This window comes from Oncorhynchus masou, chromosome 11 (genome assembly GCF_036934945.1).
Source record: "Oncorhynchus masou masou isolate Uvic2021 chromosome 11, UVic_Omas_1.1, whole genome shotgun sequence".
Lineage (NCBI taxonomy): Eukaryota > Metazoa > Chordata > Actinopteri > Salmoniformes > Salmonidae > Oncorhynchus > Oncorhynchus masou.
In genome coordinates this window covers 33,977,665-33,990,672 of record NC_088222.1, presented here as the reverse complement: position 1 = coordinate 33,990,672, position 13,008 = coordinate 33,977,665, and positions in this window count along the sequence as shown.

Below are 13,008 nucleotides of genomic sequence, written 5' to 3'. Positions count from 1 at the left end.
AGGGGACCAGGGAGGTCTCAATCTGTGATGCTAGACAGCAGTACGTGTGCGGCATGGAGAAGGAAGGAAGGACAGGGCACTCTAATCTCCAGGGGGCGTGGAGGAAGAGGGATGGCCCCAGATGACTAAATCACCACCCTGACCTACGACCCATACTGTGGTGACTTCGGGTGATGGTGCTGCACAGTGTATGGACACACACAGACAAGCACGCAAACACACATAAACACACAGATACATCATTGACATCACCATGGTAATAACAGAGATGACCCCAATCAAGGCGAGGGAAAAGGAAACATCACATTCCGTCGCCAAGTCTACATTTTATTCCCTTTGCCATTGTACCCTCCTGATTACATGGCATTGGAGGTTGATCACTTGTAATTGAGTCCAGCACAGGTGCAGATTAATAGCACAAATCACTGTGTAAAAGACTGTCATGGGGAGGGCACTGTCAGGGTTCAGGGAACCTGGTTACAAATAGGATTGGTTTTCTTTCAATTACTTTATCTGAACTTGATTGACCTTGCTTGGGCACAATGGAACCAATGAAATAAACCCAAAAAGAACAAACCCAGCCCGGCCAGACTGGCTCAATCAATTAAAATGTCAAAGAAACTGAAAGAAAACCAATACTATTTGAACCAGCAGGTCTGGTCTGGGTCTGTGGGTGAGTAGCGAGCCAGGGCTAATTTGAGTTTCCAATCTGTGATTTACTAGGGAGGAAATTCAGACCTGAGTTAAGCATGTGTAAATGTAACTTTATTCTTTTTTTTGCACTTTCCTCTTTAACAGTATTCTAACCTTGAATTTAAGCATGGGGAAATGATCAGTGCCAGCAAGATGCACGTTTGGTGTGGAGATCAAAGAAATGGAGGCGTGGTGAAGGTGTGTCTACAGACCACGAAAAAGGTTGAGCGAACCTACCATTTCCAAGTAGAAAAAGCATCTTTCTTTTATCCGATAGAAATAACAGCATTCTCCATGCACTGTATTTATAAATTGATAAAAGCGAATGATAAGAGCTAGGTAAATGAGCAATCCGTTTGAAGAAGGGGATTGTAAATACACAGGAGAAGAAGGCTGATGATTTATGTGTCCCCAACCGTTTGTGTTTTTTTGTTTGTAAATTATTATTTTTACTTATTTTGTACATAATGTTGCTGCTACCGTCTCTTATGACCGAAAATAACTTCTGGACATCAGGACTGTGATTTACTCACCACGAACTGGCAGAATCCTTTTTTCCTTTAATGAGTCTGACGAGCCCGACGCGGATATATACTGCTTTCTCGGGAACAGGCCCAGATCCCTGTGATTTGCGTGAAGACGAGGCTGAGAAAAATGAGCCAGAGGGCGGGCTGCCTTCTGAGAATTCATAGGCAATCGAATAAACCTCCACTTCCTTCCATTCTGCTAGCAACGTGCAATCTTTGGAGAATAATATAGATGACCTACGCGGAAGATTAAACTACCAACGGGACATTCAAAACTGTAATATCTTATGCTTCACGGAGTTGTGGCTGAAGGACGACACTATCAACATACAGCTGGCTGGTTATACGCTGTACCTGCAGGACTATGTATTTTTGTAAGTAACAGCTGGTGCACAATATCTAAGGAAGTCTCGAGCTATTGCTCGCCTGAGGTAGAGTATATCATGATAAGCTGTAGACCACACTATCTACCTAGAGAGTTTTCAACTGTATTTATCATAGCTGTTTACATACCACCACAGACTGAGGCTAGCACTAAGACTAGAGGTAGACCGATTATGATTTTTCAACGCCGATACCGATTATTGGAGGACCAAAAAAAAAGCTGATACCGATTAATCGGCCGATTTTTATATATTTATTTGTAATAATGACAATAACAACAATACTGAATCAACAATGAACACTTTTATTTGAACTTAATATAATACATCAATAAAATCAATTTAGTCTCAAATAAATAATGAAACATGTTCAATTTGGTTTAAATAATGCAAAAACACAGTGTTGGAGAAGAAAGTAGTAAAGTAAAAGTGCAATATATGTGCCACGTTAAAAAGCTAACGTTTAAGTTCCTTGCTCAGAACATGAGAACATATGAAAGCTGGTGGTTCCTTTTAAAATGAGTCTTCAATATTTCCAGGTAAGAAGTTTTAGGTTGGAGTTATTATAGGACTATTTCTCTCTATACCATTGTATTTCATATACCTTTGACTATTGGTTGTTCTAATAGGTACTTTCGTTTTTCCAGCCTAATCTCGGGAGTTGATAGGCTTGAAGTCATAAACAGTGCAATGCTTGAAGCACAGCGAAGAGCTGCTGGCAAATGCAGGAAAGTACTGTTTGAATGAATGCTTACGAGCCTGCTGCTGCCTACCACCGCTCAGTCAGACTGCTCTATCAAATCATAGACTTAATTATAATATAATCACACACAGAAATACGAGCCTTACACAGAACCCAAACCGGCTGCGTGAGTGCGCCATCGTGCATACATTTATTTTGTCCCCCTACACCAAACGTGATCACGACACGCAGGTTAAAATATCAAAACTAACTCTGAACCAATGACATTAATTTGGGAACAGGTCGAAAAGCATTAAACATTTATTGCAATTTAGCTTGCACTTGCTAGCTAATTTGTCCTATTTAGCTAGCTTGCTGTTGCTAGCTAATTTGTCCTGGGATATAAACATTAGGTTGTTATTTTACCTGAAATGCACAAGGTCCTCTACTCCGACAATTAATCCACACATAAAAACGGTCAAACGAATAATTTCTAGTCATCTCTCCTCCTTCCAGGCCTTTCCATTGTTTAATTTATATGGTGATTGGCATCTAAACGTTCATAGTATTACCATGAAAACTGGCAAAACAGTTCTCTTTCAATCACCCACGTGGGTATAAGCTTCTATAAACCAATGAGAAAATGGGAGACGCAGGCCTTGCAGAGCGATCTGTGTCAGAAATAGGAATTACTCCTATTTTAGCCCTTGGCAACGCAGACACTCGTTGGCGTGTGCGAGTAGTGTGGGTGCAATAAAAATCAATAACATATATTCCTCGCGACGCGAGCAGTGTGGTCAAGGTATAAGGTCATTAATATGGTCAAATCCGGAAACAATCATTTCGAAAGCAAAATGTTTATTCTTTCAGTGAAATAAGGAACAGATTTTATCTAACGGATGGCATATACTTCTGTGTATTGATTTTAAGAAAGGCATTGATTTTTTTCGCAAATGTGCTTTTGTTAAATCATCCCCCATTTGGCGAAGTTGGCTGTCTTTGTTAGGAAGAAATGGTCTTCACACATTTCGCAACGAGCCAGACGGCCCAAACTGCTGCATATACCCTGACTCTGTTGCACAGAACACAATAGAAATTCATGTTTGCAGACAATATTAACAAAATATGCAGGTTTAAAAATATATACTTGTGAATTGATTTTAAGAAAGGTGATGTTTATGGTTAGGTACATTGGTGCAACGACAGTGCTCTTTTCGCGAATGCGCTTGTTAAATCACCCGTTTGGCGAAGTAGGCTGTGATTAAATGATAAATGAACAGGCACCACATCAATTATATGCAACGCAAGACAAGCTAGATAAACTAGTAATATCATCAACCATGTGTAGTTAACTAGTGATTATGTTAAGATTGATTGTTTTTTATAAGATAAGTTTAATGCTAGCTAGCACCTTACCTTGGCTCCTTGCTGCACTCGCATAACAGGTAGTCAGCCTGCCACGCAGTCTCCTCGTGGAGTGCAATGTAAACGGCCATAATCGGTGTCCAAAAATGCTGATTACCAATTGTTATGAAAACTTGAAATCAGCCCTAATTAATCGGCCATTCAGATTAATCGGTCGACCGCTAAGACAGCAGTGAATGAGCTGTATTCCGCCATAAGCAAATAAGTAAACACTCACCCAGAGGCGGCGCTCCTAGTAGCCGGGGACTTTAATGCAGGGAAACTTAAATCCGTTTTACCAAATTTCTATCAGCATGTTAAATGTGCAACCAGAGGCAAAAAAACCCTGCACCACATTTACTCCACACACAGAGACACATATCAAGCTCTCCCCCGCCCTCTATTTGGCAAATCTGACCATAATTCTATCCTCCTGATTCCTGCTTGCAAAGCAAAAATTAAAGCAGGAAGCAGGAGACAGAAAAAATTTGGCATGGGTCCTCAGATCCTTAAAATGTTCTACAGCTGCACCATTGAGAGCATCCTGTTGCATCACTGCATGGTATGGCAACTCCTTGGCCTTCGACCGCAAGGCACTACAGAGCTCCCTGCCATCCAGGACCTCTGTACCAGGCGGTGTCAGAGGAAGGCTCTAAAAATTGTCAAACACTCCAGTCACCCTAGTCAGACGGTTCTCTCTGCTACCGCACGGCAAGCGATACCGGAGCGCCAAGTCTAGGTCCAAGAGGCTTCCAAACAGCTTCTACCCCCAAGCCATAAGACTCCTGAACATCTAATCAAATGGCTACCCAGACTATTTGCATTGCCCCTCCTTTTATACCGCTGCTACTCTCTGTTGTTATCATCTATGCATAGTCACTTTAACAACTCTACCTACATGTACATATTACCTCAACTAACGCACATTGATCCTGTACCGGTACCCCCCTGTATATGGTCTCCCTATTGTTATTTTACTTTAATTACTTGTTACTTTTATTTCTTATTCTTATCCATATTTTTTTTTAACTGCATTGTTGGTTAGGGGCTTGTAAATAAGCATTTCACTGTTGTATTCGGCGCATGTGCCTAATACAGTTTGATTTGATTTTAGAAGATTTTTCCTTATGATCCCTGGAGACCACTGTGAAACCAGCCATATGGAAGCAAACTGAATGTCATATCAACATGATATGTATTGCGGCCCTTTTTCCACAGTGAAGTAGGCTATAAATAGCTGTGCCTATATTCAGTGTTTTATTTGTATGCCCTCATAATTTGTTAGGAGGAAATTTGGAGAACCAAGCTGTAGGCTTCTGTTGATTTATTGCTTTAAAATATTGGCCGGGTCAATGGCCGACCGGGCTGGGTTAAAGACAAGTGAAGTCTGGGTCGAAGCCTTATGAGGCTGGCTCAAAGGCTGGGACAAGGAATAGTGGGGCTGAGTCGGGGCAGAGTGCTGGGGGAAGCATTACATTTACATTTGAGTAATTTAGCAGACACTCTTATCCAGAGTGACTTACGGGAGCAATTAGGGTTAAGTGCCTTGCTCAAGGTTCCATCGTCCTATTTTTCACCTAGTCATCTCTGGGATTCAAACCAGTGACCTTTCAGTTACTGGTCCAGCGCTCTTAATTGCTAGGCTGCCTATGGGAGAGCACTCTTGAGAATGGGCCGCAGACGCACGAAGGTGAATAATGTCTTCAAACCTGACCTGGCTGGTTTGGCGGGAAGGAATTGTCAGGAAGGCAGGTAGCTTGCTAGTCCTTGATGCGAGTGTTGTGTTCCACACAGATTGTCTAGTATAGCATCCATGATTCATATAATGGATTGGATAGATGTGTTTTTGTCAGAAATAACTAGGTGATGTGGGGGTTCTATTTCCGTTGTATTTTGAGATGCTACTCGTTGAGATAAACGTCAGCCTTAACTAAGAACAAGTGTTGTTTTTTACATAACAGATTATTATCAACAGCGAGAAACAAGAGGTAGAGGTTTAGTGAACAAGACCTGATGGGAGTGGGTGCGAAATGCAACAAAATATTACAATAATTGATTGGTGATGGGAGGAGTAGTAAACTGATTGATTAGTGGGAGGGGAGGAGTAGTAAACTGATTGATTAGTGGGAGGGGAGGAGTAGTAAACTGATTGATTAGTGGGAGGGGAGGAGTAGTAAACTGATTGATTAGTGGGAGGGGAGGAGTAGTAAACTGATTGATTAGTGGGAGGGGAGGAGTTGTAAATGTTTCAGGTGTGGTCTTTCCCTCCAAACTTCAGCTAAGTTACACATAACACCATGAAGCTGAGCTGCTGCTGTGGGATGTAGATGTACAGAGAGCAGCTCTGTCTCACTGACAGGAGATCAGATTGTTTGCGATCTCTCCCTGCATGCCTGCTGTGATTCACACCACTGACAGGATATTAAACCAGCTCACCCACCCTCACTTCCCAGTCTGTCTGCCGCTGACCTGATCTCCTCCTCTCCTCTCTGGATTCTTAAACATTATTTTCTCCTTCACCACCATATGGAACAGAAGTGAAGAGCAGCTCTCTGATTAAAATAATTCCCCTCACGCGGTGTGGCTGGCCTAATGATGTCCTTGGTAGTAATTATAATGTCATACTGATCCATTGACCACCATCGTCCTCTAGTCTACACCCCAAGCACTGTTTTATTTTTTATTTTATTTTTTATTTTTTTTTCACCTTTATTTAACCAGGTAGGCCAGTTGAGAACAAGTTCTCATTTACAACTGCCACCTGGCCAGGAAAAAGCAAAGCAGTGGAACACAAACAACAACACAGAGTTACACATGGAATAAACAAACATACAGACAATAACACAATAGAAAAAAGTATATATACAGTGTGTGCAAATGAAGTAAAATAAGGGAGTTAAGGCAATAAATAGGCCATAGTGGCGAAATAATTACAATTTAGCAATTAAACACTGGAGTGATAGATGTGCAGAAGATGAATGTGCAAGTAGAGATACTGGGGTGCAAAGGAGCAACAAACAAAAAATAACAGTATGGGGATGAGGTCGTTGGATGGGCTACGTACAGGTGCAGTGATCTGTAAGCTGCTCTGACAGCTGGTGCTTAAAGTTAGTGAGGGAGATATGAGTCTCCAGCTTCAGTGATTTTTGCAATTCGTTCCAGTCATTGGCAGCAGAGAACTGGAAGGAAAGGCGGCCAAAGAAGGAATTGGGTCCAGCTCAGCCCCTTTTCCTGCTCCCCCCATTACCGTGTGTTTATTAATAAACCCTGAGTTTGACGGTAGATTTCAGTTGTCGTAGTCATTTCGTTCTCACTTTTACCTTGTCACCATTAGAATTTGTATGAGTTATGTTACGGGTCTCATTACCATCCCCCCTAGACTGTCGGGCCAAAAGGGATTCGTAACATTTGTAAATGACATCGCCGAAGTCAAGGATCGGTAGGATAGTCAGTTTTACGAGGGTATGTTTGGCAGCATGAGTGAAGGATGCTTTGTTGCGAAATAGGAAGCCGATTCTAGATTTAATTTTGGATTGGAGATGCGGTCAGAGTCTATCTAGAGGATAGCGAAGGAGTCAGGCGCAGGACACAGGTAAGAGTAAAACCACTGTATTTACTCCATCCGAGAACGGAACAAAAATCCCATTATAAAACAAATACAAAACAGGATACGAACTCCAACACACGAAAGACAATCATGCACAAAACAGAAAGGGAAACCAGAGGGTTAAATAAGGAAAATAATCATGAGATGGGAACCAGGTGTGTAAAACAGACAAAACAAAAGGAAAAATTAAACATGGATTGGTGGCAGCTAGAAAGCGGTGACGTCAACCGCCGAACACTGCGCGAACAAGGAGAGGAAACAACTTCGGTGGAAGTCGTGACAGATGCTTAATGTGAGTCTACAGTTTATAGTCTAATCAGACATCTAGGTATTTGTAGATGTCCACATATTCTAAGTCAGAGCCGTCCAGAGTAGTGATGCTGGACTGGTGGGCAGATGCTGGTAGGGTCAGAAGTATACAGAATAGGGGCGCTAGAGAGCGTGCTATGGAGTAGACGTGCTTTGCTAGAGCTCCGCTCCATTTTGAAACAAATGAGTATTTGTCTTAACCTTTCACGACCTATAACTTCAAACAAATATGACAAAGGGAAAAGGCACCAGAAAAGGGAGCGCTAAACAAGATAATTTGAATGAGATAGACAGCGAACCAATTTCAACATCCCCAACCCACGAGGAGTTAGCTGAAGAGGCTAGCTTCCAAGAGTCCCCCACAGAGCCTACGCGAAGTGACATACTGGCTGCCATAAACTCACTAAGCCAGAAGGTGGACACAAGGTTGGCTGATATCTCAAAGAGTATTGGGACTTTGGCCGAAACTGTGAAGGCAACTCAGAGAAGGGTGCATGAGGTTGAGCAGACGACAGTCGATCACGAGGCCAGGCTACAGGACATAGAGAAACAGTGTGCAACGTTAAAAAATGACAACAAAACCCGGAAAGCCCGACTGGAAATGCTCGAGTCGCATTCAAGACACCAGAACATCCGAATATCTGGCATCCAGGAGGACACTGAGAAAGGGAAACCCACTGAATTTGACTCGGAGCTGATACCGGCCCTGCTGGGGAGTGAACACTTCAAAATGGCCATCCTGATCGACTGCGCACACAGATCTCAGCCACCAAGGCCATTCATTGTACGGCTGCACTATCCCCAGACCAGGGGTCTCATCCTCAAGCTGGCTAGTCAAAAGTTCCCCCTTAACTTCAACGGAGCCAGGGTGTCTTTCTACCCAGATCTTACCTTGGAGGTGAGGAACCAACGGAAAGAGTATGATGAGGTACGCAACAAATGCAGGGCGGCCAACATCCGATATGGATTCCTCTTCCCAGCCCGGTTTAAGGTGACAGTCGAAGGATCAACACGTACGTTTGACAACCCAAAAGAGGCCGATCTGTTCTTGACAAGCAAGCTCCCTGGCTGAGGATACAGAACGGCTGTGTCAGCCGGCTAAATGACCAAATACAGGCCAGGAATGTGTTTGGATTTCCAGACTATGTCTTTTCGATTAGAAGATCAGAATTTGGGACTTAAGATTGGTGAGATGTTGTGGCTAATATAGCATTGTTTGGCACATCATGTTTTAGCGCCACTCACCCCCTAACGTGAGAGTTAAGTGTTATTTAATATTAGCCCTTATGCGGAGCATCTATAGACGACGAGTTAGTTCAAGCTGTATGTCTAGACACCCTAAGGTTTGTGTGTTAGCCAAGGAGTGCTTCGTTTGGGGAAGTCACTCAGTAAAGGGACGGGAGGGGGGATGGGCTATGTGTTTTATGTTCACGTTTATTATTAGTACAGGTGGCATGACAAGCTCCCGCACGGCGGGACGTTTTTCTTCTGAGTTTTGTATGACAGCAACAATTTGCTCTAAAATAAGAAATGCCACATAGTGACAGAGCACAGAGTAGACCAGGTGGAATAAAGATAGTCAGCTGGAACTGTAATGGCTTCGGGCATGTGGTGAAACGAGCTAAGGTTTATTCTCATCTTAAATCACTGGGTGCTGACATAGTGTTTCTTCAAGAAACTCATATTAAACGCTCCACTCAGGCCAAGCTACGACTCGGCTGGATCGGTCAGATATACCAGTCTCACTTTGATGCAAAAGCGAGAGGGGTAGCAATCCGGATAAGGAAAAACATTCCGTTTGTTTACTCAGCCTCGATTTCAGATCCTAATGGTCGGTATATTATTGTGGCTGGTACACTGAATTCGACCCAACTTCGATGATCCATTATTTTTTCGAAGGGTATTTAAGGACATACCAAATATCTTGGATTCAAGTGTTATTGTTGGAGGGGACTTTAACTGTACGTTAGATCCTCTTTTAGATAAACAGCTATCAAGGTCACTTCAATAGTCAAATGGCAGTGTCTGTCTAAATACATTGATGACAAACCTTAACATTGTCGATATTTGGAGACTGACGCACCCAACAAACAGGGATTACTCTTTCTTTTCATCAGTTCATAAATCATATTCCAGAATTGACTATTTTTTGTTGGACTCCAAACTAATTTCAGCAGCTGAGTTGGTTACCTATTCTAATTACGGACCACTCTCCTGTGTCCATGGTGCTGATACTCGACAATATGTCGACAGGTCAGCGACCGTGGCGCTTAGACGCATACCTGCTGAAAGATGAGGCTTTTTGTCAGTATTTGAAGGAACAGATTGCCTTTTTCCTCGGAACTAACGACACGGGGATGTTGACGACTCCACACTTTGGGAATCTCTAAAGGCTGTGATTAGAGGTTACATTATTTCTTATACATCAGAGAGGAAGAAACGCGCCAATACTAGGCTAAGAGAAATTGAAAGAGAGTTAGGGGAACAGGAGAATGTTTATGTTCACTAGTTCCAAAAACATCCGGTGATATAGCAGAAGGCCACATCAGTTTACAGAAATACTCATTATAAATGTTGATGAAAATACAAGTGTTAGACATGGAAATATAGATCAACTTCTCCTTAATGCAACTGCTGTGTCAGATTTCAAAAAATCTTTACGGAAAAAGCAAACCATGCAATAATCTGAGAACGGCGCTCAGAAAAGAAATAGATATATCCGCCATTTTGGAGTCACCAGAAATCAGAAATAACATTATAAATATTCACTTACCTTTGATGATCTTCATCAGAATGCACTCCCAGGAATCCCAGTTCCACATGAAATGTTTGGTTTGTTCGATAATGTCCATCATTTATGTTCAAATAGCAACTTTTGTTTGCGCGTTTGGTAAACAAATCCAAAGTCATGAAGAGCGTTCACTAGTTGCAGACGAAATGTCAAAAAGTTCCGTTACTGTCCGTAGAAACATGTCAAACGATGTATGGAATCAATCTTTAACATAAAACTTGAATCATATTCCAACCAGAGAATTCCTTTGTCTTCAGAAAAGCAAAGGAGCGCGAGTTACCTCTCATGTGAAATGCGCGTGACCAGCGCGTAACTGCTGGCAGACCTCTGCCTCAATCTTCTCTCATTCTCTCCCCCTTCACAGTAGAATCCTCAAACAAGTTTCTAAAGACGGTTGACATCTAGTAGAAGCCTCAGGAAGTGCAACATAACCAATATCTCACTGTGTATTCAATAGGGGCTGAGTTGAAAATCGACCAACCTCAGATTTCCCACTTCATGTTTAGACTTCCTCTCAGGTGTTTGCCTGCCATTTGAGTTCTGTTATACTCACAGACATCATTCAAACAGTTTTAGAAACTTCATAGTGTTTTCTATCCAATACTAATAATAAAATGCATATATTAGCAACTGAGACTGAGGAGCAGGCAGTTTACTCTGGGCACCTTTTCATCCAAGCTACTCAATACTGCCCCTGCCATATGAAGTTAACTTGGCTTTCGAAGACCTTAGGAAGACAGGGTAGAATAGAAATAGGTCTGTAGCAGTTTGGGTCTAGAGTGTCTCCCCCTTTAAAGAGGGGGATAACTGGGGCAGCTTTCCAATCTGTGGGAATCTCAGATGATATGAAAGAGAGGTTGAACAGGCTAGTAATAGGGATTGCAACAATTTCGGCTGATAATTTTAGAAAAAGAGGGTCCAGATTGTCTAGTCCTGCTGATTTGTAGGGGTCCAAATTTTGCAGCTCTTTCAGAACATCAGCTATCTGGATTTTGGGTGAAGGATAAATGGGGGAGGTTTGGGCAAGTTGATGTGGGGGGTACAGTGTTTTTGACCAGGGTAGGGGTGGCCATGTGGAAAGCATGGCCAGCTGTAGAAAAATGCTTATTTAAATTCTCAATTATCGTGGATTTATCAGTGGTGACAGTCTTTCCTAGCCCCAGTGCAGTGGGCAGCTGGGAGGAGGTGCCCTTATTCTCCATGTACTTTACAGTGTCACATAACTTTTTGGAGTTTGTGCTGCAGGATGCAAATTTCTGTTTGAAAAAGCTAGCCTTTGCTTTCCTAACAGCCTGTGTATATTGGTTCCTAACTTCCCTGTTCCTAACTTCACTGTAGTCCTCCATACAGTACAGTAACTACAGGAAACACTTGTAAAAGCAACCTGGATGTCATTCTTTATAAGTTGCATATCAGTCACCAAAATGTCTAGTCACTAAGGGTTATGAGGTGACTTTAGTTAATGAGCTTCAGCTAAAAACACATGATCCTTGATCTAGCTAAGCTAGATGATACTAGTAGCCAAATGGTAGTGAGGCGATGTGCTCCCCCTCTGGGAATAGGAGATAAAACAGGCGGAATGGCTGGGAAGAGGGAGGATATGACTAATGAGTGTTCAGCAGCTGGGAAAATCACCACCATTCTAAATGCAATATGTTGGGAGTGGATGGTGGTGTAAACTCCTCCCTCTACCACAGTGACCGTGACTATGATTCAGGTCTAAAAAGGGAGGATTTCTACACACATTACATAATGTAGAATTGTTTCTCCCTCCAACATTACTGTTGCTAAAATCTGCACGGCTTTGCTGCGGCAGCAGCAGGTGAGGCAGTGACAAATTGGAGGAGAGTAAGTTTGATTAGACCAATGCTTTTAGAGGGTCCTTTTGTTAGCAGGGAGCAATTACGATTACAGGATAAATCATCCAGCTACGCAGCCGGCTTAGACTGTGTACAACCAGATAACGTTGCCAAGGAAACCCTCCTGGAGAACCAATAAGCACTCTCTCCCTCTCTCCTTCTCCCCCCCTAAACCCCGATATGTGCTAACAATTAATACCTTGACTAGCAGGCAAAAGGGAGGGAGCAGGGGAGGTAGGTCGCACAAATCCCCAGGTGCTTAACAAATGCCAGTCTTTTCCCTCTCTCTCTTTGTATGAGGAGGTAGAATTAGTCACATATTGAAAATGGAATGAGAAAAGACATTTCAATCAAATATATTAAAGACAGAATGGGACTAGGGAATTAAATGAGAATGGAATGGTGCATACATAACCCCATAAATCCACTCCCATAAATCCACTTACACAGTTCTAAAAGTGTCATTATTATGCCAGTAGACAATCCATACAGACTATTATGATGATGGCTATGACTGTGATAATTCAAGGCCAGATAAACAAACCCATTGCATAGCCCAATGTGTGTGTGTGTGTGTATACATGTGTGTAATTAGAGAGCTATCGGGTCCAGTCATTAGGGTCCATGATTGATTTCAACACTCACCGCAGATCAGATCAATGGTCTTGGGTCCTATCCATTAACAAGCACCCAATTATAGTTATGGACGTCCTGCTTTAGTCGGTTTATTGGCCACCAGTGAAACACTCGGCC